Source organism: Bufo bufo, chromosome 5, assembly GCF_905171765.1.
Source record: "Bufo bufo chromosome 5, aBufBuf1.1, whole genome shotgun sequence".
Taxonomy (NCBI): Eukaryota; Metazoa; Chordata; class Amphibia; order Anura; family Bufonidae; genus Bufo; species Bufo bufo.
In genome coordinates this window covers 467559876-467579570 of record NC_053393.1, presented here as the reverse complement: position 1 = coordinate 467579570, position 19695 = coordinate 467559876, and the positions used below count along the sequence as shown (strand labels likewise).

Genomic DNA, 19695 nt, shown 5'->3' with positions numbered 1-19695 from the left:
TATTCCATGTCCAGGTCTAGCTCCTCAGGCAAGTTGACGGAGGCTTGTTGGTGAAGGGTTAATTTGTATTGAATAACACTAATGAATTCACTCAAGGAGTTGGTGACTCTTGGATGAGACTCCAGAAGTCAATGCTTTCCTACTACAGAAGCAGATAAGAGGGTCAGGTACTTACAGTGCTTGTCCAGGAGGTCTATAGAACTGCCTAGGTCTGTAGATCAATTCTGGGGTAAAGTCCACAAACTGTTCTGCTCTAGCCCTGGTGCTTAGTCCAATTAAAGACCCAGCTCATGTTGCTTTTGTGGGAGGCACAAAATGAGGGGGAGTCCGCCCTCCAGCTGCTGTTCTATGCCAGGCTGATCTATAAAGATGAGGAAGGTAAGAGGGAGGCTTTGGTTGGTCCAGAGGGGAAGGAAGAGAAGAACATTAATTACCTGCTTAGGCTTGTGTGACTGCAAACCCTCCGAGGTTTTAGGACGTGTGATCTCTGATCAGCAGCTCAGGACTGGTCTCAAGGTAACCACTCCCTAAGAATGATCAGGCGGCAGCTGCCTTCAACCCTTACTGAGCTGGGAGGTCTCTCTCTCTCTCTTATCAGCCACCACCAATTGGTCATCCAAGTTTTTCATGGAATTCCATATTCCCTCCAAGACTGAGACTCCTGTGCATGATTACAAAGAAGGGTTCAAACACCAACCATAAAGTCTTTGACACTCTTGAAGCCCAGCACTTTAGATTCCTAGTGGACACCAACTGGGACTCAACATCTTCAGGTTACTGGTTATGACCTTCAAAACAAGGTTTCTTGCTACAGTCAGTTCAAGTCCAGGTTAGAAGTAGTCAATAACACCTCCTCAAACCAAGAGAAGTAATTGTAGTTCATAGAAGTTTTCAAGAACCCAACAGAATGAGCCATGCATCCAATCTTCTTGGTAGACCCATCATGACTTCTTCCTTCATCAGGTATCCAGCCCCTTGGATCATTCCAGAATAATCATTCCACCATAAGAAACTTTATAACATCAAGCTCAAGTCTTGCCAAACTCTTGTGTTCTCTTCAGTCTGTGTTCCTAGCTGATGGAGGCTTCAAAGTGCTTTACTGTCAGACAGAAATCACAAGCTCCTCTCCACCTGGTAATAAATACCCAGCGCAGGTGGAAGCTTTACCATGTAATCATTATAATAGGGACAGCAGGGGACTCGTCACTAGAGGGATGGCAGGCTAGAAGATTCTCCTGTCTGTAGTCACTCCCTGCTCTGAACCTCCCACAGCAACTCATTGAGAAGTCATTGTAAGGCTGGAGTTATGTCGCCACCTAGTGGTCATCAGGAGAACTTTTCTGGTAAAAAAATAATAAATACACCAAACAATGTCATCTCAGATCATTGCAAAGCTATCAGAATAAGGGCTCATGCACAAACAAATGCCATAGCATTGTGTTGAGATATGCACTTCTGTGGAGTTCTATATGGTATCATTTCTTTTGACCATATGATGTTCAGTACAGGTACCATATGAGTTCTGAAGTATTTCAAAGCCAATTATTTCTTTCAGCAGGTTTGGTGAGAAAATCAGTTACATATAAACAAATTTCTGTTAGGAGAAAACTGCAACCAGAAAGCATCACTTGGAGAATATCATGAGAAACCCTTAAAGAAAAAAATTACTGTCATAGTGTTGCTCCCATAATATGTGCACAATGCCACATATTCACACTGATAAGAGTAAGATGTTTTTCTTTTGTTTGTTTTTTCTTTTGTTTTTTTGCCATGGTTTGATTCTCTGGGAAAGAGCCCACTTTGCCACCTTTCTTAGGTTCTGTACCACAAGGACACATATTCTGAACCAGGATCATAGGCAACGGGACAGGGAAGTCCTAATTAATAATTTCATAGAGAACACATGGCTAACATAAGTAGATGAGGCCAGCAGTACCACATTGTGGCACATTATACCACCCCAGCAGAGCCAAATACCACAGTGCATCACAAAATACTGCCCCAGCAGCACAATATGCCTCTTCAAAAAGTGCCCCTCTGTGGTTGCCTGAGACAGCTTCCACATTCTGTCCTCCTACTCCAGTTGCCTCAGCATGGCAATACAGTTGAATTCAGGAGTCAGGAGGGGGGCATCACATCATTACTTACCTGGCTTGGGGCCATGAGGACAATGGGCCCCTACACAGGTAATGGGGGAGTATACTTATTTAAAATATAACTTTTAATATGGTCTGGAAAATACAGAATAATAAGACTCACTACACATGTAAACATACATACACAAATAGGACCAAATAAATGGTACCTTGCTGGTATAGACAAAAAATTCTGCTCCGCCCATGAAGACGTGAACAGTCTTACCAGACCCTTTGTAGATGATGGGCAAGGTCCTAAGGTTACAGGAGGCAGGAGACACTTGCGGGAGTAAGTGCATCTGTATAGCCGGGTAGATGGAGCAATAGGACTGGTCCTATATAACCCTATCAAGGTGAAGGGGGCTATTCTGCTTCTACCTATCTACATGGAGCACTCGCCTTAGAAAAAGCGACCCCGTCCGGTAGCCTGTCCCTGTATTGGACCTGGACCCTGAAACTACAAATAATATACCAGTGATGCAAGAAGATGAAAATGCTTCCAATGGTCTCCCGACGTGGCATGTTTCTGTCCGTGACTCTTCAGGGGAACGACTGCAGGAAGGTGACAAATAGATAGCCACAGGTATCTGACCTGAGGCTGAGTAGACACCAGAGAAGGGGACAAGCTGTAAAAGCTTGTGCCCTGCTATCCCAGGGTGGGATGCAGTGTTGCACAGGAGGGGTAGTCCTGTGATGGACGGTCCGGGGGATACAATAATCCCTAATAGATGAGACCCTTCTGGTTGGGGGTAACAATGTAGTTAACCAGCCGCCGTTAACTATTAGGGATTATTGTATCCCCCGGACCGTCCAGCACAGGACTACCCCTCCTGTGCAACACTGCATCCCACCCTGGGATAGCAGGGCACAAGCTTTTACAGCTTGTTCCCTTCTCCGGTGTCTACTCAGCCTCAGGTCAGATACCTGTGGCTATCTATTTGTCACCTTCCTGCAGTCGTTCCCCTGAAGAGTCACGGACAGAAACGTGCCACGTCGGGAGACCATTGGAAGCATTTTTATCTTCTTGCATCACTGGTATATTATTTGTAGTTTCAGGGTCCAGGTCCAATACAGGGACAGGCTACCATACGGGGTCGCCTTTTCTAAGGCGAGTGCTCCATGTAGATAGGTAGAAGCATAATAGCCCCCTTCACCTTGATAGGGTTATATAGGACCAGTCCTATTGCTCCATCTACCCGGCTATACAGATGCACTTACTCCCGCACGGCATACACCAAGTGTCTCCTGCCTCCTGTAACCTTAGGACCTTGCCCATCATCTACAAAGGGTCTGGTAAGACTGTTCGTGTCTTCACGGGCGGAGCAGAATTTTTTGTCTATACCAGCAAGGTACCATTTATTTGGTCCTATTTGTGTATGTATGTTTACATGTGTAGTGAGTCTTATTATTTTGTATTTTCCAGACCATATTAAAAGTTATATTTTAAATAAGTATACTCCCCCCTTCCCTGTGTAGGGGCCCATTGTCTGCTTGTCACTTTGGAGTGTTCTCATAGCCTGTATGGACTCAGTGCTCTGATCAATTTTTTGCTTGGGGCCATGAGGAAGGCTTAGGTGGCTCACTGGGCATCGGCCCACCAGGAAGTTTCCCTGTAGGGTCTATGGCCAGTCCTCCCCCGGTTTCAAGTGAACAGTCAGTTCCGGTCGTAAGCATAGGAATTAGTGGCCCATTTCTGACTCCATATACAGTCCTACAAAATCATGGCAATAATCAGATAGTACTGCCGCATTTTACCCTGTAGTACAAACGGGAGGATTGCTTTAAATTCTACTGCCCTAACATGTCACTCTCTAGCTGCTGTGGAACTAAAACCCTCAACACACTGAGCGTTGTAGATGTGCCGCATGTGAAGATCTACAGGTTGAAGACCACTTCTCTATTATATTTGTAACGAAAGGCTATTATTGCCTCTGTCTTACATTTCATCATATTTGACTGGAAAAATGAGGGAAGACGCCATTATAAATCAGTGGGGACCATTGGTCCAGCCGCTGGGCTTGCTTTGTCCATCCATGCAAGCTGCGACCTGCTTGCCAACAAGGACCCTCCTCCTCTCCCTTCTCTGCCGTAGGGTGTGTGAAGATTCCTCTGGCTCTTAAAGGGTCAGCCTGTACACGTATCCTAATCTTCACCACCCTGGGGTACTTAAGATAACTTCCCCTGTGGGAAGGTGCCTGAGCAATAAGTTCCATAGCTTGCCAAGTTCTTGCGAAGGTGTGCAATCTCTGTTTTCTGCCTGTGTACTGATTTTCTGCCCATTTACTGGATTCTGTCTCTGATCTGTGCCTGATCTCTGTATTGACCATTGGCTGCCTGTCCTGACCTCAGACCGTTTACAGTCTAGCATGCACCCTGCCCGCCCTGATATCGGCCTGTACCTGCCTACAATTTTGCCTGACCCCTCAGTTCTCTGCATCTCACCCCTGTGGGTCAGCTGTTAATCATACAGAGATTACTCCAAGAGGTACCAGACCTGGTGGTTGCCCTGCTGGGAAGTCCAGATCTGTGAATTGAGGGTTAAAAGGTGAAAATCAAGGGTAATGCCCTTTGGAGTAGGTTTAAGTCAAATTGATTGGCTGACAGCATGGTTCCACACCCACTGCTGTAACACCTGCCACCCCCATTCCGGCCCTGTCTAGTTCCCCACTGGTCTCTATTTCCCAGTCCTGTCTCTACACACAGTAAATACCTGCTCAGCCAATCACTGGTAGAGGTGGGTGCCCATTGCAGCCGGTGATCACCGTATAGAAGATTATGGGGGAGTCGGCAGTATTATAGTCACCTCTATGGGCACCTATATTCTTAAAACTCATGATAACTTGTGGTCATAGAAAGCCTGATTGTGAGGATGGTGCCTGTCTTCTACACTGACACCTTCTGACATGAAAAGTCAGGACTCAGGACAAGGTACACAACATAACCCAAGTTGCAGCAATAGGATATCTATTGGTCACTATATTAATAGAAGTAGCACTGTTATATTAGTGTGACCTACAGTCAGCGATCATAAGGCATTCCCCAGGAAATCCGACCCTGATGTCAAACTTTTACAGTGTATGATAAGTCATCCTTTACAGTGTTCTCCAACAGGACATTAATCCGGGCCTAAAGATAATTGTTTTCAGAAACCTGTTGCTTCTTACAAAAACACAGACGTGACTCCCCCCCCCCCCCCCCTGGAGGCCCAGATAAGGTCACCATTGTATGTCCTTTCTAAAAAAAGGAACATATGTTCCTTTTGTTTCCCTTCACAGAGGTCAGGGTACAAGAGAAAAAAAACTGCTTGACCATCATGTCATTGTCTTTCAGTGTATAATTTGCAGTTCTTAGGGTATGTTGGCGTAGGCCAGGGGAACAACTCATTATATTGGGATCTTAAACATTACTTTTTAAAGGCTGATGCAGAAGAACTCAGGCTATGCGTTTGAACCCCGTGCTATCTGCTTCCTTGCACACTGTGGGTTAAATGGTCACGTTGAGGTCTCAATACCAGGGAAGCCTGGCCGGGCAGTGTACATGACAGCTGCTCTAACAACAGCAGATACTCCAAATACTTCAACTTCCACAAGCTACTTTTAACATATGGTCCCTGGCTTGACATCAGCTCCCTCTTGTGGTAAAACTTAGGTAGTACACCTCACAAACTGGCTATTAAAATAAATAAAACCATTGTGAGATTTCATAAGCAAACAAGCTTCAATGATTGCTGATTTAGTTCAGGAAAAATATGTTTATCAGAATCTGGAGACGAATATCCCCTGGTCAGTGCGGTAAAGGTGAAATTAGATATGTGCTCTTACCGCAGGCAACGCATTTGAATTGCTCGGTGAAGTTTCAGCACCTTGGACAGGAGCACTGGAAGAATGATCATAGATGCAGGGACTACTGAAATGCAACTGTTGTCACTGCTTGAGAAAGGTTCCATAGAGTGGACCGAAACGTCGCTGTTATTTGGTGAATAAACGCATCTTTATTCTTTGGAAGTGCCGCGGAGTTCATTTTTTATCTAGATAGATAGATAGATAGACAGATACATAATAGATAATAGATAGATATATAGATAATATATACAGTACAGACCAAAAGTTTGGACACACCTTCTCATTTAAAGAGTTTTCTTTATTTTCATGACTATGAAGGCATCAAAACTATGAATTAACACATGTGGAATTATATACATAACAAACAAGTGTGAAACAACTGAAAATATGTCATATTCTAGGTTCTTCAAAGTAGCCACCTTTTGCTTTGAGTACTGCTTTGCACACTCTTGGCATTCTCTTGATGAGCTTCAAGATGTAGTCCCCTGAAATGGTCTTCCAACAGTCTTGAAGGAGTTCCCAGAGATGCTTAGCACTTGTTGGCCCTTTTGCCTTCACTCTGCGGTCCAGCTCACCCCAAACCATCTCGATTGGGTTCAGGTCCGGTGACTGTGGAGGCCAGGTCATCTGGCGCAGCACCCCATCACTCTCCTTCATGGTCAAATAGTCCTTACTTTCAAAGTTGGCCCAATTTTTCGGCTGACTGACTGACCATCATTTCTTAAAGTAATGATGGCCACTCGTTTTTCTTTACTTAGCTGCTTTTTTCTTGCCATAATACCAATTCTAACAGTCTATTCAGTAGGACTATCAGCTGTGTATCCACCTGACTTCTCCTCAACGCAACTGATGGTCCCAACCCAATTTATAAGGCAAGAAATCCCACTTATTAAACCTGACAGGGCACACCTGTGAAGTGAAAACCATTTCAGGGGACTACCTCTTGAAGCTCATCAGGAGAATGCCAAGAGTGTGCAAAGCAGTAATCAAAGCAAAAGGTGGCTACTTTGAAGAACCTAGAATATGACATATTTTCAGTTGTTTCACACTTGTTTGTTATGAATATAATTCCACATGTGTTAATTCATAGTTTTGATGCCTTCAGTGTGAATCTACAATTTTCATAATCATGAAAATAAAGAAAACTCTTTGAATGAGAAGGTGTGTCCAAACTTTTGGTCTGTACTGTATATACAATACGAAAAAATATATAAACCATATACTGACCAAGACAGAGCACATATACTGACCAACCCAGCCTTGCTTTGGGGCTCTTTTCCTAACATTGGGGAAATAGTCTGTCTCCAGCATGAAAATGAATGTTATTCTTTTTATTAGGGCTTGTTCACACGAATGTATTTTGCGTTCCGTATACGGACTGTTTTATGCATTCCGCATACGGTCCGTATATGGAACCATTCATTTCAATGGGTCCGCAAAAGATGCGGACAGCACTCTCTGTGCTGTCCGCATCCGTTGCTCTGTTCCGTGGCCCCGCAAAAATTATGAGTCCTGTCCTATTCTTGTCCGTTTTGCGGACAAGAATAGGCATTTCTATATTGGGCCTCCTGTTCCGTTCCGAAAATTGCGGAAGGCACACGGGCAGCATCCGTTTTTTGCGGATCCGCAATTTGCATCAGGTTCTAGAGGACCCACTATCTCTTCAAAATCGTAACTTGCGTGTGAGTCACTCTCCACTACTTGATAATTGACTCCAGAAAGCTCCACGGAAACAGTATTACTTGCTGCACAAATGAATGTTAATTAAACTACAAAGCGGCTGAATAGAATAGATCTCTCCCAGGTAACATAATAATAAAATCGAGCTGTACAACAAAGTATTGAAAAGTATGGCAGGGCACGATTGTTAGAACATGCTATTCATAGAAAAAATCCTGCAACACAAATAGAGAATTTCACTGGTTTGCTAATTATATGGAAATTATTTTTGACGCATCAGGAACTTAGTTATGAATAAACGTTTTCCAGGTATGAATAAAATATGAAGGTTTGTCAGTCTGTAAGAACAGGAAAATAAGTAGTTCAAAGCCAAAGCTGCTATTTCAATCACTGCACCTCTACCCGCCGCCACTTCTTTTCAGTTCACCCGCTTTCTACTAATCTTCCATTAGTCAACTGCGGTGGGGCTGCTTAGCAGCAGCACTATATAACAGAATAGGGTGCTCTGATACTGCTGACATGCTGTTAAATTTCTGTAGACTAGAGGACTGGTATTAGTCTGCCTTGGACTCAGCAAACTCTTAGGGCCCTTGCAGACGAGCGTTGGTCACGCTGCGAGTCCCGGCCTGAACTCCCAGCGCTGCCAGGGGTCACATAGCATTATATTGATTTATGATGCTATGTAACCCATAGGCTTCTTGCACACGAAAGTTTTTTTTCATTTACATTCCGTTTTTTTGCGTTCCATATACGGACCGTATACGGAACCATTCATTTCAATGAATCCGCAAAAAAAATGGAAGGTACTCCGTATGCCTTCTGTTTCCATATTTCCATTTTTCCGTTCCATTCAAAGATAGAACATGTCCTATTATTGTCCGTATAACTGACAAGGGTTGTACTGTTCTATCAGGGGCCAGCTCTTCCGTTCCGCAAAAAACGGAATGCACACCGACGTCATCCGTATTTTTTACGGACGGGACCCCGGGCCCTGTGTTCCCCTGTTTGAATGGAGAGGCAGTCACATATACAGGGGAGAAAATAAGTATTTGATACACTGGCAAATTTGCAAGTTTTCCTACCTACAAAGAATGGAGAGGTCTGTAATTTTTAGCACAGGTACACTTCAACTGTGAGAGACAGAATCTAAAAAAAAATCCAGAAAGCACATTGTATGATTTGTAAATAATTAATTCGCATTTTATTGCATGAAATAAGTATTTGATCACCTCCCAATCAGCAAGAATTTTGTCTCTCCCAGACCTTTTTTCTTTAAGAAGCCCCCCTACTCTGCACTCATTTCCTGTATTAATTTCACCTGATGTCTGTCCACACACTCAATCACACTCCAACCTTTTCACCATGGCCAAGATCAGAGAGCTGTCTAAGGACACCAGGGACAAAACTGTAGACCTGCACAAGGCTGGGATGGGCTACAGGACAATAGGCAAGCAGCTTGGTGAGAAGGCAACAACTGAAGTTATTAGAAAATGGAGGAAACATAAGATGACTGTCAATCTTCCTCGGTCTGGGACTCCATGCAAGATCTCGCCTCGTGGGGTAAGGATGATTCTGAGAAAGGTCTGGAATCGGTCCAGAACTACACAGGAGTACCTGGTCAATTGACCTAAAGAGAGGAGGGGACCACAGTCTCAAAGATTACTGTTAGTAACACACTTTGCCGTCATGGATTAAAATCCTGCAGGGCAGGCAAGGCCCCCCCTGCTCACACCAGAACATGTCCAGGCCCATTTGAAGTTTGCCAATGACCATCTGGATGATCCAGAGGAGGCATGGGAGAAGGTTATGTGGTCAGATGAGACCAAAATAGAACTTTTTGATGTCAACTCCACTCGCCATGTTTGGAGGAAGAAGGATGAATACAACCCCAAGAACACAGTCCCAACTGTGAAGCATGGGGGTGGAGACATCATACTTTGGAGGTGCTTTTCTGCAAAGGGGACAGTATGACTGTACCATATTAAAAGGGAGGAAAGATGGGGCCATGTATTGCTAGATTTTGGCTAACAACCTCCTTCTCTTAGTAAGAGCATTGAAGATGGGTCGTGGCTGGGTCTTCCATCATGACAATGACCCAAAACACACAGCCAGGGCAACTAAGGAGTGGCTCCATAAGAAGCATTTCAAGGTCCTGGAGCGGGCTAGCCAGACCTGAACCCAATCGAAAATCTTTGAAGGGAGATGAAACTCAATGTAGCCCAGCAACAGACCCAAAAACTGAAATATCTGCAGAAGAGTGGGTCAAAATCCCAAGTTGAGCAGTTGCAGCGACTCTTAAAGGAGCCACAGAATCCAAAATTCTTTGCTGTCAGGTGAATGCCTATTGGCTAATTTTTGGGGCCTGTACTGGCTGACAGTCACGGCTGCTAGGGGAGAGATATGGCAGGAGTTTTCATTTCTTTGCTGTCAATCAGCAGGTCAGAGGTGGAACAATCAGTCTAGGATAAGAGCCCAGTCCAGACTGTTATGCCTCTTTCACACGGGCGTTGCGGGAAAATGTGCGGGTGCGTTACGGGAACACCCGCGATTTTTCAGCGCGAGTGCAAAACATTGTAATGCGTTTTGCACTCGCGTGAGAAAAATCGCGCGTGTTTGGTACCCAAACCCAAACTTCTTCACAGAAGTTCGGGCTTGGGATCGGTGTTCTGTAGATTGAATTATTTTCCCTTATAACATGGTTATAAGGGAAAATAATAGCATTCTGAATACAGAATGCATAGTAAACTAGCGCTGGAGGGGTTAAAAAATAAAAATTTAACTCACCTTAATCCACTTGCTGGCGCTGCCGGCATCTCATCTGTCTCCTTCTGTGCTGAGCATTCATTCCAGGACCTTTGATGACGTCACTCCGGTCATCACATGATCCATCACCATGGTAAAAGATCATGTGACGTACCATGTGATGACCGGAGTGACGTCATCAAAGGTCCTGTAACTGTACTTATTGCTCACCACAGGTCCTATTCAACAAAGGAGACAGAAGCAGATGCCGGGCTGCGCGATCAAGTGGATTAAGGTGAGTTAAATTATTATTTTTTTTTTTTTTAACCACCCCCCCGCCGCTAGTTTACTATGCATTCTGTATTCAGAATGCTATTATTTTCCCTTATAACCATGTTATAAGAGAAAATAATAATGATCGGGTCTCCATCCCGATCGTCTCCTAGCAACCGTGCATGAAAATCGCACCGCATCCGCACTTGCTTGCGGATGCTTGCGATTTTCACGCAACCCCATTCACTTCTATGGGGCCTGCGTTGCGTGAAAAACGCACAAAAAAGGGGCATGCTGCGATTTTCACGCAACGCACAAGTGATGCGTGAAAATCACCGCTCATGTGAACACCCCCATAGAAATGAATGGGTCAGTATTCAGTGCGGGTGCAATGCGTTCACCTCCCGCATCGCATCCGCGCGGAATACTCGCTCGTGTGAAAGGGGCCTTAGGAGGAGGAAGAGTCTGTGTGCAGCAGAGGCCTTGGGAAGGCTCTGTACAGGTGGGCTCAGCCAAGCTGGCTGAGGGGCCACGGGGCTAGGTGTAAGCCCAAAGTACTGGACTTTCTAAAGAGGGGGCCAGAGACAGATGTCACCGTGTCTCTGACCTTTATCACGGACTATGGCCCTGTGCAATGGGAGCTCTTAAAATGTGAGACCCTGGAAGTGGAGTTTGTGCTTGGCAAAGACTTTCCGTTCTTCTGGCAGCTATGGCGCGGAAAAAAGGCTTCAAGTTGTGTGGCTGGAGTTCCAGAGGAAAAGATGTGTGCCGTTGCCAAGGGCAACCGTCGGGAAGAAAAGGAGGTGGAGAGCGGTGCGGCGCTCAGGAGATCCTATGCTTCCTGCACGTGTGCGCAAAGTCCTAAAGAGTGCGGCTGGAGTTACCGTCCAGGAAAAGTCGGGACTCCAGGCCATGCTGTTTCCGGTGGCAACGTTTGCAGTAAGGAGTCTGCGGGTGTTCGGAATACCAGGAACCAAGAGAAGGCTGGTGATCTTGGTAGAGATGTCCTGGGAATTTTGTCGTCTCCCGAATCCACGACGTCAGGGGTAAGCCTGTTGCGGTTACTCCCTCGCAGGAACCTGCAGGGGAGAAGGTTTCTGGGTCGCCCAAAGAGCCTGTGATCAAAGCTAGATTTGGGGTGGTGAAAGTCAGAGATTCCATGCTAGCCCAGGTAAGAGGTAGCATGATGACCGCCCCAGAGACTGATAGAGTGTTACATGTTCGGGACAATTATGTGAATAATACGGACTATCAGGTGGTTCTCACTGAGGGAGAGTCTCCGGTGAGAACTGGGACTTGTGAACCTGATGTTACAAATACGCTCATACATGAGGGAATGGTGGGCCATAATTTCCCCTTATGCTTGGAGGTTTTAAGTAATGGAGACACTTCTGCAGAGAGTGACAAAACTCCTGCAGAACCTGTACCTGTCCCTTTAAATGATAATGTGAAGGAGCTGCACATTGAGAACAAGGGTGCAGATAAGGTGCAAAGTGATGGTACCATGTTTGCCGAAATGCATAATGGAAATGTGATGTCATGTGAAATATGTGATAATAATGACATGCCTTTTCCTTTGCAAGCTGTGATTGGGGAAAAATCTCCCCGTTGGTAAACATGTGTCTGATATAAAAGTGTTGATAAATGTTGAAGAAACACCGCTAGGAGACCCCATTGTAGACAATGTGGCGGGGCTAGAGGGTGTACCACATGTACCAGATGTGGATGTGCAGTCTCCACAGGTTTCTATGATTAATAAAATGTCCCAGGTGGGGATTGACTCATGGGTGCCACAAAAGGTCAGGGTTAATAATGACACGAGCAGTATAAGTGGCGTATGTGCCGTTACAGTTAGCAACCCCGAGAGTGAGGCTACCATGTCAAGACCCAGCAAAACTAAAGTGGTTACTAGTAGCGACCAGATGACAGTTATATCTGACGAGATGAGAGTTCAGTCCGGTGACAGCCTAGTGTCTGAAGCTCATATCCAGACAGTTGTAGATGACCTGACAGGACAGTACAGCTACAAACTTGAAGATGTTTTCGCTCGCTCTGCACAGTCCCTAGATACACTGGAGATGGGGCTAGCGATTCTCTCAGAGCAACTGCAGGAATCTCCAGAGGAGTCACAGAAAGAGATGAATGAACTGAAGGAACTAGAGTCACTAATAGAAGCGGAAATTCTCCAACTTCAAGAGGAACTTGCAGCTTCTGAGCGATCCAGACTTCTGAGCAATCCAGAGCAGGAAAAACATGAGCTGGCTGATGAGGTTCTAAATAGCGCCTCAGAAAAATCTGCTCTCTTGGAGGAGAAAAGACATTTGGAAGCCAGGATGGCTCAACTTGATCAAGAGTTGCGTGATCATATGGTAGACCTGGACAACCAGAAACAAATTGTGTCTAAATTGGAGAAGAAACAGAAGATGTTGGACAAGCTCCTGGCTGAAGAGAAAACCACCTCGGCCAGATATGCCGAAGAACGTGACCAAGCCGAGACTGATGCTCGAGAGAAGCCGACCAAGGCCCTCTCCTTGGCCAGAGCTCTTGAAGAAGTACTTGAGGAGCGAGATGAATTTGAGAGGCTGAACAGGCAACTCAGAGCAGAGATGGAAGATCTCATGAGCTCAAAAGATGACGTCGGGAAGAATGTCTGAGTTGGAGAAGTCTAAGCGTGCTCTCGAGCAGCAGGTGGAAAATGAGAAACCTGAAGAGGAGAGTCCTCTGAAGGATGTCAAGAGGTCTAAGCCAGAGCCTGTTAGGAGGCGGTCTGGAGATGATGGCGCTGTAGTACCGCCCCAGGTAGAGAAAATGGAAGGTCTTTCTGCTGAACCCGTTGATGGGGGTGATGTGGATGCAGAGGGCAAGAGTCTCATAACAGTGTGTAACCAGGACCAGGTCGCAAAAGACGTCCCCTCCGCCTACAAGGTCTTCCAAGTAGGGGAAGAAATATGTGGAGATGGACGACCAGTATGCAGATCCTGTCTACTACTGTGGGCTGGCTCTCCCGAATTCCTCCCAAAAGGAGAACAGTGTCCTGGGTGAGCCTCTGGAGAAAGAGGAGAAGGACTTAAAAGGGCAAGTATATGATGCCGGGTCCAAGGAAACAAAGGCTGAAGAAGTTAAGGCCGAGGTGTTGGGGGACGTGAAGTCCTCAGGTGCTGCAGAGACCGAAGGAGTGGCTACTGATGTGGAAAAAGCCACTAAAGAAGCAGAGGTCTCTGAAACTGCTGCCAAAGTGGGGGAAACCACAGCTGGGAAGATGGAAGATGTGCACCGGAGGCACTTTAAAAAACCGTGCGGGGACAAGCCTGCTCTGCTGAAGGCAGGGGCATAGATAAGGGGGGGGATAGGGGGGTTCAAACTCCCCCCAGAGTGTCTGTCCTCCTAACTAGTGATGTCCGGTTCATGAACGAATCGTTCATTTGAATCAATTCAGTTCACTGAACCGGAGGACTGGAGTCGATTCACCTGACTGAGCTGATCCGTGTGAAGCCGCTCAGTCACATAGCGCACAGACAATAGCAGAGACGCCGTCGCTGGCCGCAGGGAGAGACTCGGGAGGAGCGTAATATGATCCAGCCCCTCCCCTCCCAGCCCACCAACCAATCAGAGCTAAGGCAAGGCAAGCACTAGCAGCTCTGAGTCGTCTGAGTCACACAAGTAAGTACAAGGAGTCTAAGAATAGAAATGAATCAAATGAGTCACAAGTTAAAAGAATCTAAAGATCCGACTTGGTTAGAGACTAATTCGATTCTTTGAGTTAAAAGAACCGTGAGTCAGACTCTAGAACAGGTTACACTGAGGCTGTCCTGTCAGACTGTTGTCACTGTGGGTAACAATGCACACCACAGTGACCGCTCCTGAGTCCTCCTGTCCGGCGTCCGCTTCCCTTGAATCCCTTCACTATCACTATAATCACTCTTCCTGACTCACTCAGTCAGAGAGCTCAGAAATAGAATGTACCAAGAGCCGACTGAGTCAGCAAGTGACTCGAATAGATAGCATCCGCGCATGCGCACCACCTAGAGTCTTCGGTTCACTTGTGAGTCAGCTCAGCAGTCAGTAGACTCAGCAAGTGAACCGCCTCCGTGACTCCGTCTCCCGGCGGCCGGCCACGTAACGTCACTCACTCCGATGTCACGCGCCTGCTCCGCCTTCATTAATAAAGTGGGAGGAGCATGCGCCTGCGCCGTGATGTAGTGAGTGACGTCACGTTACGCTGCCGCCGGCCGCCTAGTTTTAGTGTTTGAAGAGCGGGAGCCAGCCTGGAGCCTATCTGGAGTCCTGACAGTCCCAGTCCCAGTAAGTTAGTAGTAATAGATTATTAGATAGTAGTAGTACATATACTTTGCACAAGTAGCTCACTTAGTCACTTACATAAGGAACGGCAGGTCCGTCTTACAATAGGGACACTGTCAGGGACACTGTTATGGGAGGGGGGAGAGATATCTGTGGATGTGGATGATGACTCTTATAATTTGAGAAAGCTGAACCCCCCCCAGGAAAAAAAATTATCTACGGCCCTGGCTGAAGGAGAAAGGGTCGAGACACAACCATGAACTGGAACCGTTCAGTCAAGAGTTGCAGCAGTCCAAGAAAGGACATGAGGAGCATGTACAGAAGCCCGAGAATCAAAAAAGAGAGCTTGCCGATCATATAAAAACATCTTCTGAGAGAAGTTCCAGAGGCCGAAGGCCAAATGTGGAGAGAAAAAGAAACAAAAGAGAGAGGCCACGGGTGTGAAGGCGTAACATCCTCGCTAGTGAAAGAGAGTACCTGCTCATGAGATGGGGAAGAAAGTCCCACAGATATGATCTACTCCATAATAAACTCGTGTTCGTGACAAACCAAGCGCTGTTGTCCTGGGTCTGGCAGAATAAAGGGAAGACTGTAGGCCAGGTAGATGCCCTCTCACAAGCATCTGGGTTTGGTGCTAGTGTTCACCCCTATGGGCTTGAACAAGGAGGGGGAATATGTGAGGCAGTGACAGGCCTCACGGCTTCTAGGGGAGAGATATGGCAGGAGTTTCCATTTCTTCGCTGTCAATCAGCAGGTCAGAGGCCGCACCAGGTGGAACAATCAGTCTGGGATAAGAGCCCAGTCCAGACTGTTAGGAGGAGGAAGAGTCTGTGTGCAGCAGAGGCCTGGGAAGGCTCTGTACAGGTGGGCTCAGCTAAGCTGGCTGAGGGGCCACGGGGCTAGGTGTTAGCCTGAACTTTGGGGGACTCTGCAAGGTCTTGGAATCGACGGTCGCTAGGCCAGAGTCAGGAGGACTTCTGGGCCACAATCCCCCAAAAGGTACTGGAATTTGTTACAGCCTGGAAGTGCTGGATTGTTAGGCTGGGAAAAGCCTCGTGTTCTTCCCGTGTGTGAACGGGGCTTTCAGTGAGGTAGGGAGTCCTCATGTTTAGTTAGAGCCCAGCCGGGCAGGTGTTTTATTTGTATTGTTTGTTTTGGTTTTGCTGAGGTGCCAAATAAAAGCAATGTTTGGCCCCTAACCCTGTGCTCGATGAAGAATATTGTGAGAATGACCCCCGAATAAGAGGCGATCCTTTACACCGCCTAATGTACCTCCAGCCACAGAATCCAAAGTTCTTTGCTGTCAGGTGAATGCCTATTGCCTAATTTTTAGGGCCTGTACTGGCTGACAGTTAAATTTTTTGTATCTCTAGCCACATAATCACACTCTTGTCTCACTCCTCTGCTTCTCATTATGGAGGCGTATGAACCGCATTCACCATAGGGACCTTCTAATATCACAGGGTCATGTGATTGTGCCCCCCACCCTGTACTGTGCCCCTCACCCCGTACTGTGCCCCCTTACACCCTGCATTGTGCCCTCTTATCACACCATGTGCAGTGCCCCTAGTCATTCCCTGTACTGTGCCCTCTTATATTATTTTATCCCGTCAAGGTATGGCGGTGTTATCCGGTCACTGTGCAGAGGTGTTTTCCATTCAATGTATGGCGGTGGTATCCAATATCTGGATGGCCATAACTTTATCCCTTTCCCTGCCCACGCCATCCTTTTTTAGACCTGGCATGAGCGGGAAAAATATGCAGATTGCGGTGCTAAGGACCTTTACGCCACAATCTGTGTCAGAAATATGCCTAACATTAGACGTATTTCTATATAATAAATGACCACCTAATTGTATTATCATTCGGGGGTAGGGATAATATCTTTATATTATATAGATTCTAGTGTATTATACTGTGTCCTATATTTCCCAGTAGAAAATGATCCTTGGGAAACACAGTCCTCATTCCTGACCACCAGGACCAGGTAGCGCTCTGTCAGTACATGGTGGCCTCCCCTCTCCGCCACGCTGCTCCGATTTGTACTGCTGCTTATTCTGACACTAGGGCTGGGTTCAAATCCTATTTTTGCCATCCATTTAATGCATACCAAAAATATATGCGTTAATGAATTGTCCTACTACGTAAGGGTGGGCACTACTAAGGGACATGTTGCCCCCACCTCCTGTGGGAAATTGCTATTGTGTTTTGTATTGCATTGTAATGCATAGTTTCATGTTATTTCCTGTGTACCAGGCCTGTTAGGGGTGTAGTTTCTCCTCCCAAGCTGTAGAGGGAGCTAGGGAACCCCCTAGTATATATAGTTAGGCCCAGACAGGAAAGAGTTAGTTCAGTCCAGTCCAGGAGGCTGTGTAGCTCAGTCTAGCCTGCCTAAGGTCCTGAGCAAGTGAAGCTCAGAAGTTAGTCCAGGAGAAGAAGTTTCCTCCTGAAGTTATCCTGCATCAAGCAAATTACAGAGCAGTGCTAATTGTATCCAGCCAAGTAGAAAGCTGAAGGGCAGAAGTTTATCGTACAGCAATCAGGATTTATACCAGAGGAAGGTTTCCCTACCCAAGGATAAAGCCAGCTATTAGGCATTCGGGCCTTGGAGAAAGTCAGACAGGATTCTGCAGAAAGTACAGCCTGATCTGTGAGTTTATTCCCTCTGAGTTATCTTGCCAGGATTCTACATGATATTTATGTAAAGCCTGCCTGTTACCAAAGCTACTTCATATGGAACTGTCTGAAACTTGTATATAGTTGAACTGTTCAGTAAAGAGGCATTCTAGTTCACTACAATCTTTTGTACCTCCATTATTCCTCCTAACAAATCGGTGTGCCACCGTTACCGGTACTGGCATCACGAGCTGTAAGGGATCTTGCCACAGGCACGCTAAACTTTCAACACCCAGGGCACCTCATCTATCACCTGGCCTGGTCCCTATATCCAGAGCGTGCCCCAGAGGATCTACGTGCCAGCCTCTTCATCACTGCTGTACGCCTGCCCAGGGTATACTACAAACTGTGAGTACAAAGAGCAACGCTCAGTCTGTTAACTGACCCCCGTGACCTCACATTCGCTCACCCTGCAGGACTGGCGTACTGCATTAACAGATGCATCAGACTGATGCCATACAGTGCCGTCCGTTCACTATACAGTTCCATGGTGGAAATAAAATTTACGCTAACGTATGCATTTTTTTTATAGACTCTGCAGGATACAAAAACGTGGAGTGCTGCACATTTGTATACATCAAACTGATAGGAAATAAAAAATCTCTAGGCTCCAGCAGGGCACATTTTTGAGATATTTCCCTTTTAAGATGCATAAAAATGGCCCCTGATTAAAATACAGATTTTTTGTGGGAATTTTTGCCAATGATCCCCCTCTGGTTTATCACTGTCCATGTTGTGGAACTATTTGTGTACTTCTAGTAAGTGTCTGCTGGCTGCAAATATGAGATGAAGGTTTTTCAGGTTCCCTGCCATTAAAGTGAATGGGGCCCGCCGCGAACTCTATCAAATGTTGGCGAACCGCAAGTTCGCGGCGGGTCCCATCACTATCCACCAGCAGCTGCTGCAGCCACCTGCATCATGCCTCTTACTATGCCCTACTACTTTGGAGCACCTTGGCTCGCACGTTATTCAGGAGAACGTCATTCACTCAGGGAATTCCGTGATAAAATGTTGGCCATTCTTAAGCTGTATCCAGTATCTCAGGACCAGAAAGTGGAAATCCTGATTGGCCAGTTACAGGGAGCTGCGTTCCGGGAGGTCATGTCCTGACCTCCGCCAGAGCGAAAAACAGCTGATCAGATCCTAGACCTACCACCTTTTGAAACTAGGACCGCCTCCGAGCTTAAGATGCGCTTATTTGGCAAGCGACAGCAGTCAAGGGAGACTTTGAGAGACTTTGCCCTATCCCTGCAATAAGCTCTGAGGCAGTTATCAACATAGATCCCCGTGAAGCTGAGGAACAAGATCAGACCCTCAGAGAGCAGTTTATTGAAGGTGTCCTCAATGAACCTCTCAAACGTTAGCTGAAGATGCTGTTAGTCCAGCACCCGGATACCCCGTTCTTAGATTTTAAGGAGCTTGCTATTGGCATCCTGGGGGTAAGTCACAATTCTGAACCTCCTGAAGACAAGAAGGCAGCCAGATAGCGGAGCGTGAGGCTCAGGCACCTGTCCCAGATGCTGTCACAGCCCTGGCTGCTCAAGTCTCCCTCCTAGCTGTGAATATAGAGAGGATGAAAAAGCAGCTAAAGCGACTGGAACAGCAGCCCAAGGCTGAGAAAGGGACTACAACACCCAGTCCACGAGAAGAGCGACATTGGCCGACCAGTGGGTTGCCAGATCCCGGGTATCGAGAAACCATAAAGCGTATATGCCGGCATTGTCAGAGGCCTGGACACACCGAAAGGGACTGCTGGCAGTTAAATGGGTATCCCCTGAGGCGAAGAACCACCCCACGGGAGGAAGAATACTAGGTCCCAAAGATCCAGCCTTCATGCCTAGATATGTAGGCGCCCACCCCATGGTTGAAGTTAGCATCAACGCAGTAATGTTTTCTGCTTTGATTGATACTGGATCTCAAGTGACTACCATTCATCAATTCGCATTCGAAAGATGCAGGAACGGACCCCATTTGACACGACCCCCGGAATCCTGGCTCCACTTTATAGCTACCAATGGCCAACCAGTGCTTATATTAGGCTATTGGGA

The 19695-nt window shown here is 46.5% G+C and overlaps 1 protein-coding gene across 11 annotated transcripts in view; it reads right to left on the bottom strand.

Moving 5' to 3' along the window:
• LOC121002352 (sodium channel protein type 4 subunit alpha-like) overlaps positions 1-1148 on the bottom strand; it is a 450413-nt gene extending 449265 nt beyond the window's left edge. For 4 of the 11 annotated variants that reach the window (XM_040433806.1, XM_040433817.1, XM_040433811.1 and 1 more), the window contains exon 1: positions 176-1145. The gene's annotated coding sequence lies outside the window, so the exon portion shown is untranslated. Of the gene's footprint in view, positions 1-175 lie in introns of all 11 variants that reach the window. The other 7 variants (XM_040433805.1, XM_040433807.1, XM_040433802.1 and 4 more) reach the window with 6 other exon arrangements.
• Positions 1149-19695: the final 18547 nt, after the last annotated feature.